This window comes from Dasypus novemcinctus, chromosome 15, assembly GCF_030445035.2.
Source record: "Dasypus novemcinctus isolate mDasNov1 chromosome 15, mDasNov1.1.hap2, whole genome shotgun sequence".
NCBI lineage: Eukaryota > Metazoa > Chordata > Mammalia > Cingulata > Dasypodidae > Dasypus > Dasypus novemcinctus.
Window position 1 is genome coordinate 34,298,914 of NC_080687.1, and position 15,446 is coordinate 34,314,359.

The 15,446-nt window shown below is 40.9% G+C and overlaps 1 protein-coding gene across 9 annotated transcripts in view; it reads left to right on the forward strand.

Moving 5' to 3' along the window:
* The window catches only part of GGACT (gamma-glutamylamine cyclotransferase), an 81,203-nt gene that overhangs the window by 58,861 nt on the left and 6,896 nt on the right, over nt 1–15,446 (forward strand). For 8 of the 9 annotated variants that reach the window (XM_071208229.1, XM_023588745.3, XM_071208227.1 and 5 more), the window contains one exon: nt 6,182–6,236. The gene's annotated coding sequence lies outside the window, so the exon portion shown is untranslated. Of the gene's footprint in view, nt 1–6,181; nt 6,237–8,440; nt 14,280–15,446 lie in introns of those variants that run through there. The other variant, XR_011645813.1, reaches the window with a different exon arrangement.

The window sequence follows — 15,446 nt, forward strand, 5'->3', positions numbered from 1 at the left end:
ACACACACACACACACAGGATCGGGGACCACCTAACTGAAATAACTTGGGTTATTCAGCTAAGGACATGGCTGAATGAACATGACTGTAATTTTGATGACTCTTTCTCTCCATCATCACTGAAATACTTAAGAACCCTATAAACATAAACAAAATAGTTTCCATAATGAAAAACAAAGTTATTGTGCTGTTGTTTTTTAAACAAGTTCATTTGAAAAAAAAAATGCTTAAAATAAATGTAGCATACATCTCTTCTTAATCATCGTAAAGTAGTAAACATTTTAAAAGATTTTGCTATTTCAAGAGAGAGCCATGTGTAAGCTTTAAGTGCTTTCTAAAAGCCAAGTATATATACCAAAATGTGCTTTTAAAAAAATAATATTTAGGGTCCTGGGACCCATCCTAAACACCCAAGGCTTCTGTCAGCTAGTGCTAGCTGTAACATAGCTTTCATAAATGGGATTTTTTTTTTTTGGTGGGACTGTAGTATATAATAGGATTGGATTCAATTAGTTCAGTGCATCCAGTTTCCTTAGAAGCCCCAGTCACTCCAAATCAACCTATTTTTTTGGAAGTTTTTCTGGCTGCTGTCAGTGAACAGTGAGTGACCAGCTGTGTGTTTAGTACTCGCAGGAATGTGAGTAAATGGATCCACTTTATGGAAAATGTTTAAAAGCATGTTCAGTAACATGTCCTTATTTCCTCCCCTATTCCCTTTCCGACATGTAATTGAGAATTTTAACTTAGGCTAGTTGTCAGCTGTTTTAATTGAATTTAACTCGTGGGTAATTATAAAAGCAGTGAGAAGATTCTAACACTTTTTGCATGAGTAATCAATTGAAAAAAAAACAAGGTTTAACTTTGAGTTCTATGCTTTTATTTTTAAAAATGCTTATTTCTTTTTAAAAAATATTTTTCAATGGAATTATGTTTGTGTGCATTGGCCCAGCTCTAGGCAGGGAACTTCACCTGTATTTCTGTTTTATTCACTTTTGAGCAGGTCTGACTTCTAAAATGATTATCTAAGAGTTGTTTAATGGGTATATGTTCTTATTTTTTTCTAGAATATTTATTAGCAAATTATCTGGAGAGAAAATAGAATGGATTTGTGTCATATTATGTGATTGTTCTATGCTTTTTCTAACGTAAATTTGCATTCCCAAACTCCCCACTTTACACCTATGAAGGCAAAAGTCATAGACAAACCATGTTAAGTTAATATAGCCTTAAAATGTTTCTGGAAAAGAGAATCTTTTAAATGGTACACTAATGGAGAGTTATTCTGTTTTCAAATCCAATATTCAAGTTATTTAATACCTCAAGGTTCCAAATGAAAAGAAACCACACTCTAGAAACCTGTATTCTCAGCCCTCCATTGCCTTCTTCCTGATCTGTCACCAAGTAAGAAAAATAATGCCCTTTTTGGCACATACAAGGTACCTAGCTTCATCTGATCTGGATAGTCCCATTTCTGCCGTGCCATGGCAGAAGTGAAGGATGGGTTGGACAAGATGCAGAATCTTGGCTCTTCCTTCTTGACCAGAAGGCTTGTTTTAGACAGAATAGACATACTTTGAACAACTTCCAGAATATGAGTTAAATGCTGTACTCTCTCCTCTGCTAGGCTTGGGTAATGGAAGCCCTGAGTCTACCTCCCAGCATCTGAGCATTTTGCTCTTGGGACCTTGCCTCTCGGAATGGGCGAGGAAATGGTGACTGCTGCAGGACTGAATGAATGGGTGAGGAAATGGTGACTGCTGCAGGACTGAATGAAAGATTCCTGTAGATTTGCAGCCAGCACAGTATTGGAGTATGTGGTATATTTGAGTGACAAAAAGACATTGAGAGATTTCAAATAGACCTAAGGCCTGAAGTACCTCTTAGGGAATCTGGACAGAGAGGGGATAATCACTTGGTTTACTGCAGTAGGTAGTTATTAAGGCACCCACAGCAGGCACTAAACCATGCTAGAAGATAGGGAAGATGTGAAATGAAGAGAGAAGGTACCACCACCACCACCACCGCACTTGTGATTTAGAGCACCACCTAGAGAACAATTCCATGCAGGGCCAACAACATAATTTGCAGGGGCCTGGTACCAAATGAAAGTGTGCGTCCCTTGTTCAAAAAGTAGGAAAGGGTACAGTTAAAGGTACTAAAATATAAAGCTTTTCCCTTTCTTCCATGATCTCTTTCTTGACTTGTCATGGCATTTTTTAATTTGCTATTTAATGAATCAATAAAATTTGAAAATTTAAATTCTTACCATGAAGTTTATCACCCATCTATTGTGCAATGTCAGTTTTAAATGCAAATATAAGAACATTTAACTTGCAGACAGTCAGAAAAATTACATAATATTTTATAACTCATGCATGCCTACTTACTTGGTTCTTATAAAAAAATGGAAATGTCCCACCAAACTAACTGAACTGTTTTTAATCCACTGTTTGGCAAATGTACTTTTTACCAACACTCTACCTTCAGCTGTTGATGAATAAGGAGATACTGAAAGGAAAAGGAATTCTGGGTTGCTTTAGTTTTCCTTTGCCTTCTGTGTCTTCACTTTCAGTATAAGTTGTTGGCAAATACAGGAACGTGACATGAGTAAGAAGAGTTATGATGGGTTCCTTGGTCATTCCTGGTTCTTAGAATGCTGTTGCCTTCTCTCTGCATCTGAAGCAAGTTCTGGATGAATGGAAAGTGTGGGCTCTTGGGGCTGTCAGTGCCCCTTATTCAGTCCATTGAACAGACTTTCCTTGTACTTGGAGTCTTGCTGAATCCCCGCACATCATGGGACCACTGGAATGCAGTTGCTCATGGGGCAGCAAGGACCTGCCTTTGACACTCAGTGCGTATCTCTCTTCTGCTCACACACAGGCTCTCTTGTCCCATCAGACTTCATTTACAAAATGCAAGTTCAAAGATAAAATTAAGAATTTCAAGATGGTATCAACAGAGCATGAAACCAAGTGTGGGGCCCTTCTGAGTGTGGCGCCCTGTGTGATTGTACAGATTGTCTGCCCCTCAAGCGAGCCCTGATTTCATGCAGCTCACGCAGAAGCTTGAGCACCTACAGTGTGCCAGGCAGAAGGCCCTGCTATGTATGGGGTGCTCACTCAGTGCCAGTGAATGGCTCCCTGACCTCTGGCTCCCATCTCTGTGAGGCCCCAGACTCACGCTTGCTGCCTGGGGTACTTGGGTGGCTGGAAGCTGTTGCATGTTCTGTAGTTTCAGGGCAGGAGCATTAAACTGAAAGACTGATGCATTCAGCACTACTGGGCACATAGCTCTACTCTCAATGAATAGTAGCCCACATAGGTCCCATTTCACTTTGAAGGCTGGTACTCCAAGGCCGGGTAGACACTTTGTGGTGGTTATTTTCTGTGCCTTTTCTTTGGTGTCAGACATGCTAGGGAGTGATGATTCTAAGCGCTCTCTCCAAATTCCACTCCCCCAGCACAAGTTCTTGGCTCTTGCTCCCCTTCCCTAATGTCCTGCTGGGAGCTAGCAGGGGCTGGCAGCACCTCCACTTCCCAGCTGTGCGTGGTATTTAGGGCCATGCCCCTTGCAGGCACTGGCTGGGGAGCCAGGCGGGCCTGGCCCGGTTCACCAAAATGCACTGTTTTCATAGCTAAGTGGGCCCTTTCCTTGAGAATGTCCTGGGATTTTCCAGCTATTCCTTTCCATACTCTCTTAAAGTGGGGGTGGGGGCATCTCTGCCTTGTTGGTCACTGTACGTTTTAATGATAGTGGCATAATTACCTCAGAGTGGTGTGGGCATTAAATTTTTTTAAGTTTTAAGAGTAAAAACTTCTGGGATGGTTGATGATGCAGCATTCCAGAAGGACCCAGTGTGGCATGAGGAACCATAAAGTACTTGTTTGTTTTCACAGACCCACACTTCATAGTCTTGAGGCGAACAACCGCTGAGAGGAGACTCTAACCTCTTGATTTCAAAGGCACCATCATTTCACTGGTGCCTCTGTGGGTAATGTAAGAAAGGTGTTTTGCCATAAATTTTTCCGGGGTATTCAGTGAGGTTGGTGAGGGGTCGGCCGGAGCAGGAAGCCCTGTCTTTGCTATAAAGAAAATAGCAAGTAACAAAATGACAGCATCAAAGCGCCAACAGGATGCGGCCCCAGAGCCCTCTCTGGCATGTCGGTCTCTGCCAGAGTCAGCTCAGAGTGAAGAGTGACCTTAAAATGCGCTTCAGTCCTGCAGGCCGAGCTCAAGTTTAAAGTTCAAGGAATTTTGTTTTTTCACCTGTTTCCTACAGTTTTAAGAAACTTCTGAAGAATTAATGTGTAACTATATCAGACTCTCAGACTTTTTCCTCAAGGGAAAATAATGTTACAGTAGAAAGGGAGAGAAGTGGCTCCTGAGAGGCAAGACACTGTTTATAAAATAAGAAAAATCCTCTCTAGACTAAATGTGCACAATATCATATATGCTTTTTACTAAATTTCTGCCACATTCAATAGCGTCTGCATTTGCTAAAGGCTGTCACCCAGTGTGTGCCCGTCTTCACGTAAGGAATACAGCAGCAGTTTGCTTCGTTGAAAGTAGAATTCGGTTGTGGCATGCTGGCCTGATCTGTGATTGCAGAGCCCTCCGTGGACTTGGTGTGGGCTGAGGCTCTGCTGGATCCTACCTAGACACAAAATTTTGAATGATTAAAACTAACTAATGCAGTAAGTGACAGAAAATACAGTGTGGTAAGGAGAAGCTGCCTGGCCAATTCTTTGAATCAGGCATTTCTGGTTCTCTAAGTTTACCTTTCCTTGGTCATGAATCGCAGAGTCAGCTCCTTACCCGAGGCCTGAAGTTCATGCTACGGAATCAGCTATTTTACCTTTGTTTTAACTTGACAACTGGCAATAAGCACTGTTAGTGGCTTGATAAAATATCATTCAGAGAAAAAAACTGTTCGAGGTGATGACATACAGATTTTATTAATATTTCTTTGTATCGGTAAATTTTAACGCACATGGTGCATATTTTCTGGAGATACTTTAAAAAGGTTTTTATGTTAGAAGCTGGTATCCATTTAAAATCCTTTTACAAATTAGTTAATAATAAGTTAAATATTAGCCCTTTTCTTATTTGGTTTACCTGGCGTGTGTGTGTATTTATGTGTGCTTTTAAATATGGAGAAGGTGTGCAATGCCTCTAATTTGTAAACTATCATACTAAACTCTGAAATTAGATCCTGCCTTTTACACTCCTACCACCAGGTGGCTAAGAAAAAATTAAGTAGGAAAAACCCAACAATTACGCAAACGATTTATGGTAATTTAAAATTTTTGCTTCAGCAATGAAATATGAAACTATAGATGGACCATGTTCCTTTTAGGAAGAAAACTGCTGAATAAATTACAGAAGTATTTCAAGCAGTGCCAGGCCTGATGGACATTTACATGGTTGTTTTTGTTTTCTTAAATATTTACAATGTTAAACTACCACATTTTGCTGAACTGAACTTTTTTAGACTCTATCTAGGCTGTTCCAGCTCCTGTGCTGACCTGAATAGCCACATCATTCCTGCCTGGTCGGACGTGAGAACCAGGGTTTATGCTTTGGGGCTCTTTGGTTCCCAAATGCAGGGTGCCTCAGTCCTAATGACAGACAGCACTGGTGGCCTCCAACCCAGTCCATTATAATTTGGTAAACTGTTGCTTAAGTTTCATTCAGAATTGGTCCTAAAACCCCGAAGTAAAATTCTCCAAATTGAATGTTAATGTCTCATTAGTCTCGTTTATTGATTCTGAGTATTAATGGTAAAATACCGGGAAATCCATGAATGGGGAATGGTGACATACAGGGTGCAAAGCAGGTTGGTCTGCTTTCATGGAACACATCTTTTTAGAGCAAAGCCAGCATCATAGAGGAGAAAGCGTCTTTCCCCCAGTGTTTCTACAGTATCTTGAAAAGAAGGCATCTCATGTTCCATGATACAAAACTCCACAATGCTCCATGTGGCTGTTCAGCTTATTACGTGCATTCTGTCTTCCCCTTTAATTCTCTGATTTATTAATTTTGGCAGGTAACCTGTTGATTGTAAACCATTTTATTCATAATTCATTTTTCTGATTCAAAGTGAACATGAGTGCCTTAATCCCTTGATGGGAAGTAATTGCTTGTTTCAGTGCTTAACTCTGATCCCTTCTCAATCCTCACAGGGACAAGTTTCTTCCAGAAGGATCTGTGTTTGCTGTTCAAAACACAATCATCAAGGTAATGCTGTTTTTCTTATAAAAGGAGTCAGATATGCAGAATATTAATTTTCTTTTTTCATTATATAAGTCGCATTCTCCACGTTATCAAGGATACACTTAATGAATTCAATAGATAAAGTATAGAAAATTATGAATTGGTCATTTCTAACAGGCAAAATTATCTTCTAGAAAAGAAGTTTAACTTTTAGTGCCTGGTTTTCTTTTATGGGAAAAAGCAATTATCATCTGCAGAAGAAAGTTACTGATTTGCCACAGGATTGGAATTAACCTTCTGCGGCTTAATTGTGCTCACTTACATGTAGTGTCACCTTCTCAAGCATTCTTCTTGGCTCTGAAAGATCATTAAGGCCACAACCAATACTTGATGTGGCTTGATTCTCTCTCCCATTTATATAGTGTTCATTTTTGTTTTATTTTCTTAAGGGGCTTCACCGAGAAGAATATGGCTGGTAGGTATTTTTATTAAGATCTCCATGAAGGATGGAGTTGGGGTGGAGGAGGAAGCAGGGACAAGGAAGGTAAAGGGGAGGGAGAATTGAAATTCAGGGAATGCATATGCCTGGCACACAGTCTGCAGGCAGAAGATACTAGCTCTTAGGTAAAATAGGAGGAAATAGAGGCTTAGAGAGTTTTCGTAACTTTCCCAAAGACCAACAGTTTTTAAGTGGTAGAGGAGGGAATTTGATTCAGGCTTGTTGTTAGGCCATGGTGTATTTTTTTACACATAATCAAGCACTATGTCTGGAAGAATGCATCTACATACAAAACCCTAAGACCACCCTGCTGACTGATCTTTTAGGGCTAGCCGTCAGTGTTGTTGGACAGGCCTACCTGGAGGCATCTACTTAACATTAAAGCAGGGACCAAGCCACTCTCAGAGGCATTTTCTTTTTTGCTCTGGAAAAGCCTTAATGGCCCTTCAGGCATTACCAGCCCTCTCTGGTGCCCAAATGCCTCACCCTAAAGCCATTATTTATTAAACTGAGCTGTCACATTTCACCCAAGACCCTGACCATAACCAAGTACCACAAAAAGAACTAACCATGGTAGAAGGTTGGTGCACTGGGCTTGAGACATAGTTCCATGTGAGCCTTCTGTCTCCGGAAGTGGCAGTGCCTTCCAGGCCCAGAGGAATGGTGCTTCACAGGGTCCTGATGTTCCCTTTGCATGAATGCGTCACAGGTACATTCTGGGAATTCCCAGTGCTCTCATTAGCCCTGGTTGCAATTTTGAGAGGCATCTCGTCAACATAGTAGACTTTTCACTTGTCCTGGTGGCTGTGACCCTCTCAGCAACCCCTGGAGCTAGTGAACATGACAGACAAGGAGCTCGAGTACAGGGAGGTAGGGCCTTTTCAAACCATCACTGCCATTACAGAGCCTGAGTCCCAGGCTTGTCCTTTACAGGGTTACCTTTCCCACGGCAGTGAGGTCAGTCAGTCTGAATGGTAGAAGCCTGGAAGCCTTCAGAGACCAGCAGACCTAAATTCAGTTTCTGGTGCTGCACCTCACCAACTCTGTGCCCAGGGCACATCATCCTAACCACCAGACTTGCAGTTTCTGTTAAATAGAGATGATATTATCTACTTTGGGTTGTGATGAGTAATTAAAATGAGGTAGTCTTCTGGTTGTACAAGATGGAGATTAATATACTCCATGGGGAATTTTCCCACAGAATCTTTGAAAAACTAGCAAACCCATCTTACTTAAAACTCTAGAAAATAGTGGAAGGTTTGCAGTAACTGGCTGAATGCCAAATCAAGATAACCCAACTTTAAAAATGGTAGGAGAAGCTCATGAGCTGGGATAGCTATGCTATTATCAGGTAAAAGAAGACTCAAGTTGAAAATTGTTACGAGGGACAAGGAGGTCACTGTTCAGCAAGAAGACGTACACCTAATGGTAAAACTCCAAAATATATGAAGCAAACCCTGGCACATGTGAAAGGAGAAAGAAATAAGAGAGTTCTACATTAATAGTAGAAGGCTTCAATACACCACTTTCAATAATGGATAGAAAGTCTAGAAAGAAGATCAGTAAGGAAACAGAAGAATTAAATGATACACCAAACTAACTAGACCTAAAAGACATAGAGCAGAATGTGATATTCTTCTTTAGTGCACATAGATGATTTTCCAGTATTGACTATATATTAGGTCAAAAACAAGTCTCAATAAATTGAGATTATATGTTTCTTCTCCAGCTACAGTGGAATGAAGCTTGAATTCACTAACAGAGGAAGAACTGGAAAATTCATAAATATGTGGAAATTAAACAACGCATTCTAAAACAACCAATGAGTCAAAGAAGAAATCACAAAGGAAATTAGAAAATACTTTGTGGCAAATGAAAACAACATACCACAACTTATGGGATGCAGTGAAGGCAGTGCTAAGAGGGAAATGCATAGTTTGAAATGCTTACATGAAGAAAGGTATTAAATCACAGACACCAACCTCATATCTGGATGATCTAGAAAAAGCAGAGTAAACTAAACCCAAAGGAATCACAAGGAAGGAAATAACAAAGATTAGAGCAGAAATAAAAGAATTAGAGAATAAAAAAAACAGTGGAGATAGAATCAACAAAACTACAAGTTGGTTCTTTGAAGATCAATAAAACTGGCAAACCTTTAGCCAGACTGACAAAGCAAAAAACAAAAACACACACACAACAAAGGAGATGCAAATAACTAAATCAGAAATTAAAGATGGGACATTGCTACCAATCCCACAAAATTAAGATTATAAGAGGGATACTATGAACTACTGTAGGCCAACAAATTAGATAAAAAATTAGAAATGAACAAGTTCCTAGAAACAAACAACCTATATTGACTTAAGACAAAATAAAATATTTTTGCAGCCTAATTATAAGAGATTGACTCAGTCATCAAATATTCCTAACAAAGAAAAGTCCAAGACCAGACAGCTTCACTGGTGAATTCTACCAAACATTCCAAGAACTAACATCAACCCTGCTCAAACTCTTCCAAAAATTGAAGAAGAGGGAATACTCATTAACCCATTCTATGAGACTAGCAAAGTTCTAATAGCAAAGCCAGATAAAAACACTACAATAAAACTCCAGACCAATATCCCTTAATAATATAGATGCAAAAATCCTCAACAGAATACTGGCAAACCAAATGCAATAGTACCTTAAAAGAATTGTGCACCATTATCTAATAGGATAGGCAAAGGTGATTCAACATAAGAAAATAAATACACCACAGTAATAGACAAAGGGGGATGAAAAACAAATGGTTATCTCAATTGATGCAGAAGAGGCATTTGACAAAAATCCAGCATGCTTTCTTAATAAAGAACACTTAGAAAAGTATAATAGAAGGAAATTTCCTCAACATGATAAAGGGCATATGAAAAATCCACCACTAATGTCCCACATAATGATAAAAGACTGAAAGCTGACCCTCTAAGATCAGGAATGAGATAAGGATGGCCATTTTCACCATTGTTATTCAAAACCCTACTGGAAATTCTAGCCAGAGCAATTACACAAGAAAAAGAAATAAAAGGCATCCAAATTGGAAAGGAAGAAGTATAAAATTTTCCCCATTTGCAGATGGCATGATCCTATATAAAGAAAGTCACAAAAAATCTACAATGCTACTAGAGCTAATTAACAAATTCAGCAGATTGGTGGGATACAAGATCAACATGCAAAAATCAGTAGTGTTTCTATACACTATGGCCTAGCAATCCCACTGTTATGTATATATTTCAAAAAATTGAAAGCAGAGACTTGAGTAGGCATTTGCAAACCAGTGTTCACAGAGGCAATATTCACAATTGCCAAAAGGTGGAAGCAACCTAAGTGCCCATCAACAGATGAATGAATAAACAAAATGTGGTACATACATAAAATGGAATATTATTCGGCCATAAAAATGAAGTTCTGATGCATGTTATAATACAACGTGGATGAACTCTGAAGACTTTATTTATGTTGAGTGAAATAAGCAAGAGGCAAAATGACAAAAACTGTATGATCACAGTGGTATGAAATAATTAGAATATGCAAATCTGTATCTGAAACTAGAATATAGATTACCAGGGCCCAAGGTGGGGATAAAGAATGTGGAGTTAATGCTTAATTTGTACCGAATTTCTTTCTGAGGTGAGGAAAAAGTTTTGGAAATGTATAATAGTTAAGGTAGCACAATAGCACAACATTGAAAAATGTATTAACCCTGTTGAATTATATATTTGAATGCAGTTAAAAGAGGAAATTTTGGGTTTTATATATATATATATGGTATTAGAAAAAAAAAAACCCATAAGAGTATACAATATAAATAGTGAACCCTAATGTAAACTATGGACTATAGCTAATAGGGCAATTATAATATTCTTTCATCAGTTGTAACAAAAGTACCATACTAATATAAAGTGTTAATAACATACAAAACTATGTGTGAGTGGGGTAGGAGTACATGAGAACTCTGTGTTTTCTCATAATTTTACTGTGAACCTGTAACTTATCTAAAAAAAACCCCAAAAAACTAATGAGCTGTCATATAAAACACTTAGCACTGGGCCTGGTACACAGAGGTGAGACTCAGTAATGCCCACAGAGGACCCACAGGTGCTTGTAAACACAGCTACTCTTGAACCTGGTCATTGCTGGGAATCTCCCTCCTCAGAAATGTCATTCTCAAAAACCCTTTTCTGACCCCAACTTCTTGTCTGCTACTTTTTTTTTTTTAAGATTTATTTTTTAAATTTATTTCTCTCCCCTCCCATTGTCTACTCTCTGTGTCCACTCGCTGTGTGTTCTTCTGTGACCACTTCCATCCTTATCAGTGGAACCGGGAATCCGTGTCTCCCTTTGTTATGTCATCTTGTGTCAGCTCTCCTTGTGTGTGGCACCACTCCTGGGCAGGCTGCACTTTCTTTCACACTTGAACAGTTCTCCTTACGGGGCGTCCTTGTGTGTGGGGCTCCCCTACGTGGGGGACACTCCTGCATGGCACGGCACTCCTTGCGCGCATCAGCACTGCACATGGGCCAGCTCCACTCGGCTCAAGGAGGCCTGGGGTTTGCACCGCGGACCTCCCATGTGTGGCAGGCGGACGCCCTAACCCTGGGCCAAGTCTGCTTCCCTGCTACCTCTCTCACTAGGCCTGCTCTTCAATTCTTGGATGAGATATTTCTTTTGTTCCTTTCTGCATGATTCCCTATAGTAAAAAGAATAATGACTATTATTTGCTGAGTAACCTGCCATATACTAGCATTTTACAGCTCTAAACCCAAGGTCCATGCTTTTTCAAATGATTGTCCTAAACCTCTTTCCTTTTTTGCAAGTGCTCACTCAGCCCTGGTGGCACCCCTCCCTCCTGGTTTGAGGAAGGAAAGGAAAGGCCACGCAGATGAGCATGTCCCTGTCTGACTCTCCCGTCTGAGGTGAGGGCCCCTTCAGTATGCTCCCAAGCGCATCCTCTCCTGCTCTGTCCTTGCTCTGTGATTTGAAGCAACCTGTTGGCATGTCTGTCTCCATCTCTACTCACCTTTAGCTTCACAGAGGGCAGGAAAATGTCTCATTCATCTTGGACTCCCAGAGCTTAGCAGTGTATCCTAGTACATAAGCACTGCACACTGAGTGCTGAGGTGGATTTCCCTTCTGCAAGTTCTGCCTACTCCTTCCCTTTTGCTCACGTATCAGCAGAAGCAGCAAGTGCCCCTTCTGCAAACACACTCTTCTCTGTTCCCCCACCTGGCTCTTCTTTGGTTGTCACCAGTCCTCTCTCTGGTACCCACAAGTCCTATCTTACTGGCTTTTTCTTTGTGACCTAAAACATACTCAAGTCAACTATATCCTAATAGAATCTTTTCCTCACTCTTCTAAGCATGCAGCTACCCTCCCGTCACTTCCTTTCACTATTTAGGTGAAATTATGTTCCCCAAAAAGATAAACTGCAGTTGTAACCCCCAATACCTGTAAATGTGATCCTACTTAGAAATTGGGTCTTTCCAAATGTATTCAAGTTAAAATGAAGTCACTTTGGCCAAATACACAGGGAGAAGGCCTTGTACAGTGGAGGCAGAGATTGGAGGGATGCGTCTACAAACCAAGGAACACCAAGGATTGTCAGTAAACACTAGGTGCTGGAAGAAGCAAGAAAGGAGTCTTCCTTACAGGTTTCAGAGGGAGCAGGACCCTAATTTTGGACTTCCAGTCTTGAGAACTATGAGAGAATACATTCCTTTTGTTTTAAGCACCAGTTTGTGGTACTTTTTTATAGCAACGGTAGGAAATTAATACCCATAACAAGCCTCAGGCAAGACGAAAAGGCTGCAAGTTCTATTGAAAAGTAGCAGTGTACTGTAGTGGAAGAAGACAGTGGGAGGAACAGGTTCCTTTATCCCTACTGCTTCCATAAATGACACTAGATGTCCCACAAAGACAGAGAGAACAACATAAAATGAAAGAGGGCCAAAAAATCCTGGAAAGTGGAAAGCAGAAATGAGTAGTAACTGACTTAGCAGCCAGGAGAAATCTGAAATTGAAGTTTCTGTATAGGGAGATGCCAATGTGAAGCCAGCGACTGGTACCCTAGAATATCAGGAAAGCTCTAGAATTGCAGGCCACAGGTGTGTGAGGGCAAGAATGGGGCCAAAAACAGGAGGAAAGGTTGAAAGTCTACACAAGGAGCAGAGAAACCCTATGATGTTCCGTCAACACCAGCAGAAGACATATGGGTTACTTTTTAGAGAGGTTTAGCAAAAAGGCTCATTGTTGGGTCTTCAGGAAGAAGATATTGTCTTGATGATGCTTTATTTAGATATTTTCGTTGCTGCAGAACTGTAAGCCTATAAGCTAATAAATCCCCATTGTAAAAAGCCAAAAAAAAAGGAATAGGGAACACCAAGCCCACAGACAATTGAGGTGAGGTGGCATCCTCAAAATGATGATTGAGTTAATTGGGGAAGCACCCACACCCACTCTCATCATGAGGCCTGACAATTGCCAGGTGCTCTCCTATCATTATAAAAGGACATCCCATGGCCCACTGGGTGAACTGTGGGAGAGTATGGGCTATGGTGTGGACCATTGACCATGAGGTGCAGTGGTGCTCAGAGATGTATTCACCAAATGCAATGAATGTCTCATGATCATGGAGGAGGTTGTTGTTATGGGCGGAGGAGTGGGGTGAGGGGGTGGGGGGTATATGGGGACCTCAGTTTTTTAATGTAACATTAAAAAAATAAAGACAAAAAATATATATATAAAAGGACAGCCAAGGACTACTACCATTTGAAGAAAACAGACATTGTGGCAGTTTGATATTGTTTATGAATTCCAAAATAGATATTGGATTATGTCTGTAATCTGGTCTGTCTCTCCAGGTGTATCAGATTATATTGGATTCAAAGGTTTCACTTTTACTTGATTAAATAACGATTAAGGCTTTGATTGGGGCAGTCAGTAGGACGTTGAGTCCCAGCCCCCTTGGTAGGCAGGGACTCACAGAGAAAATGACATGGCAGAAGAGTTAGTTGGAGCTTTAATGCTGGAGCTGGGAAGTAAGCCCACAGAGGAGCAGAGGCCCCAGGAAGAGAGATGATCCATTTGCCTGATAGTCTATAGCTGGCCCTGTGGAGAGAGCAGAGCAGCTGGGCCCAGAGAGGCCAGCCTCTGGAAGAGAGGAACCCAGGAATCATGGATCCTTTTGGACGTTGGCAGCCATCTTGCTCCAACTGGTAGCAACAGACTTTGGTGAGGGAGGTAACTTGTGCTTTATGGTCTCATAACATAAGCTTCTACCCCAAATAAATACCCTTTATAAAAGCCAACAGATTTCTGGTGTTTTGCATCAGCACCCCTTTGGCTGACTAATACAGATATCAAAACAAAAATAAAGGAATTTAGAAGCAACAGAGGCAATACAGGGAGAAAAGAAAACTAAAAAAAAAAAACAAAAAACCCACCACCAGTAAAATTAGTATCTTCAAAAGATAAGATGACATTGTGTCTATGAAAGAATAGGATGCTGAAAAAAAAATGTAGAGAACAAGAAAAACATCTTGGAAATAACTATGATGGGAAATACTCTGATGACAGAAATAAATTAATAGAAGAACTGGAAGATAACTACAAAGAAAAAGACCTGAAGAGAAGAAAAGATAATTGGAGGGTTAACCCAGGATCTCTAATACCTGAACATTAGGAGACCCAGAAAGAGAATGAGGAGGAATGAATAGGAAAAAAAATTCCTTATGATCAAAAATGAGTTTTCAGGGAAGCAGATGTGGCTCAAGTGATGGGGATTCTGTCTTCCATATGGGGGGACCCGGGTTCGATCACCAGGGCCTCCTGGTAAAGGCATGCCCAGCATGGCAAGCCAGGCCCACACGGTGATGCAGCAAGATGATGATGCAACAAAAGAGAGATGCAGGAGAGAGTCAAGGTGAGACACAACAGAAACCAGGAACTGAGGTGGTGCAAGTGACAGGGAACCTCTCTCCCACATGAGAGATCCCTGGGATCAAATCCAGGTGAAGCCTAGAGGAGACAATGAGAAGAGAAGACAAAAAGAAATAGACAAGCGGCAGACTTGGCCCAGTGGTTAGGGCGTCCGTCTACCACATGGGAGGTCCGCGGTTCAAACCCCGGGCCTCCTTGACCCATGTGGAGTTGGCCCATGCGCAGTGCTGATGCATGCAAGGAGTGCCCTGCCACGCAGGGGTGTCCCCCACATAGAGGAGCCCCATGCACAAGGAGCGCGCCCCATAAGGAGAGCCGCCCAGCGCAAAAGAAAGTGTAGCCTGCCCAGGAATGGGGCCGCGCACACGGAGAGCTGACACAAGAAGATGACAGAACAAAAAAGAAACACAGATTCCCATGCCACTGACGACAACAGAAGCGGACAAAAGAAGACGCAGCAAATAGACACAGAGAATAGACAACCGGGGTTGGGGGGGGAAGGGGAGAGAAGTAAATAAATAAAATTAAAAAAAAAAAAGAAAGAAACAGACAAAGATAATCACACAGCGAATGGAAACAGAGAGCAAACAGCAGCAGGGTGGGGAGGAGGGGGAGGGAAAAAAAAGTTTTCAGGTCAAATTGGGCCCAAACAATGAATGGGAAAAAAAAAACCATGTGAAAAGTACAGCATAAAATTTCAGAATCCAAGAAAGAAAGACCTTAAGGGCTTCCAGAGAGAAAAACTCAAATCATACATAAAG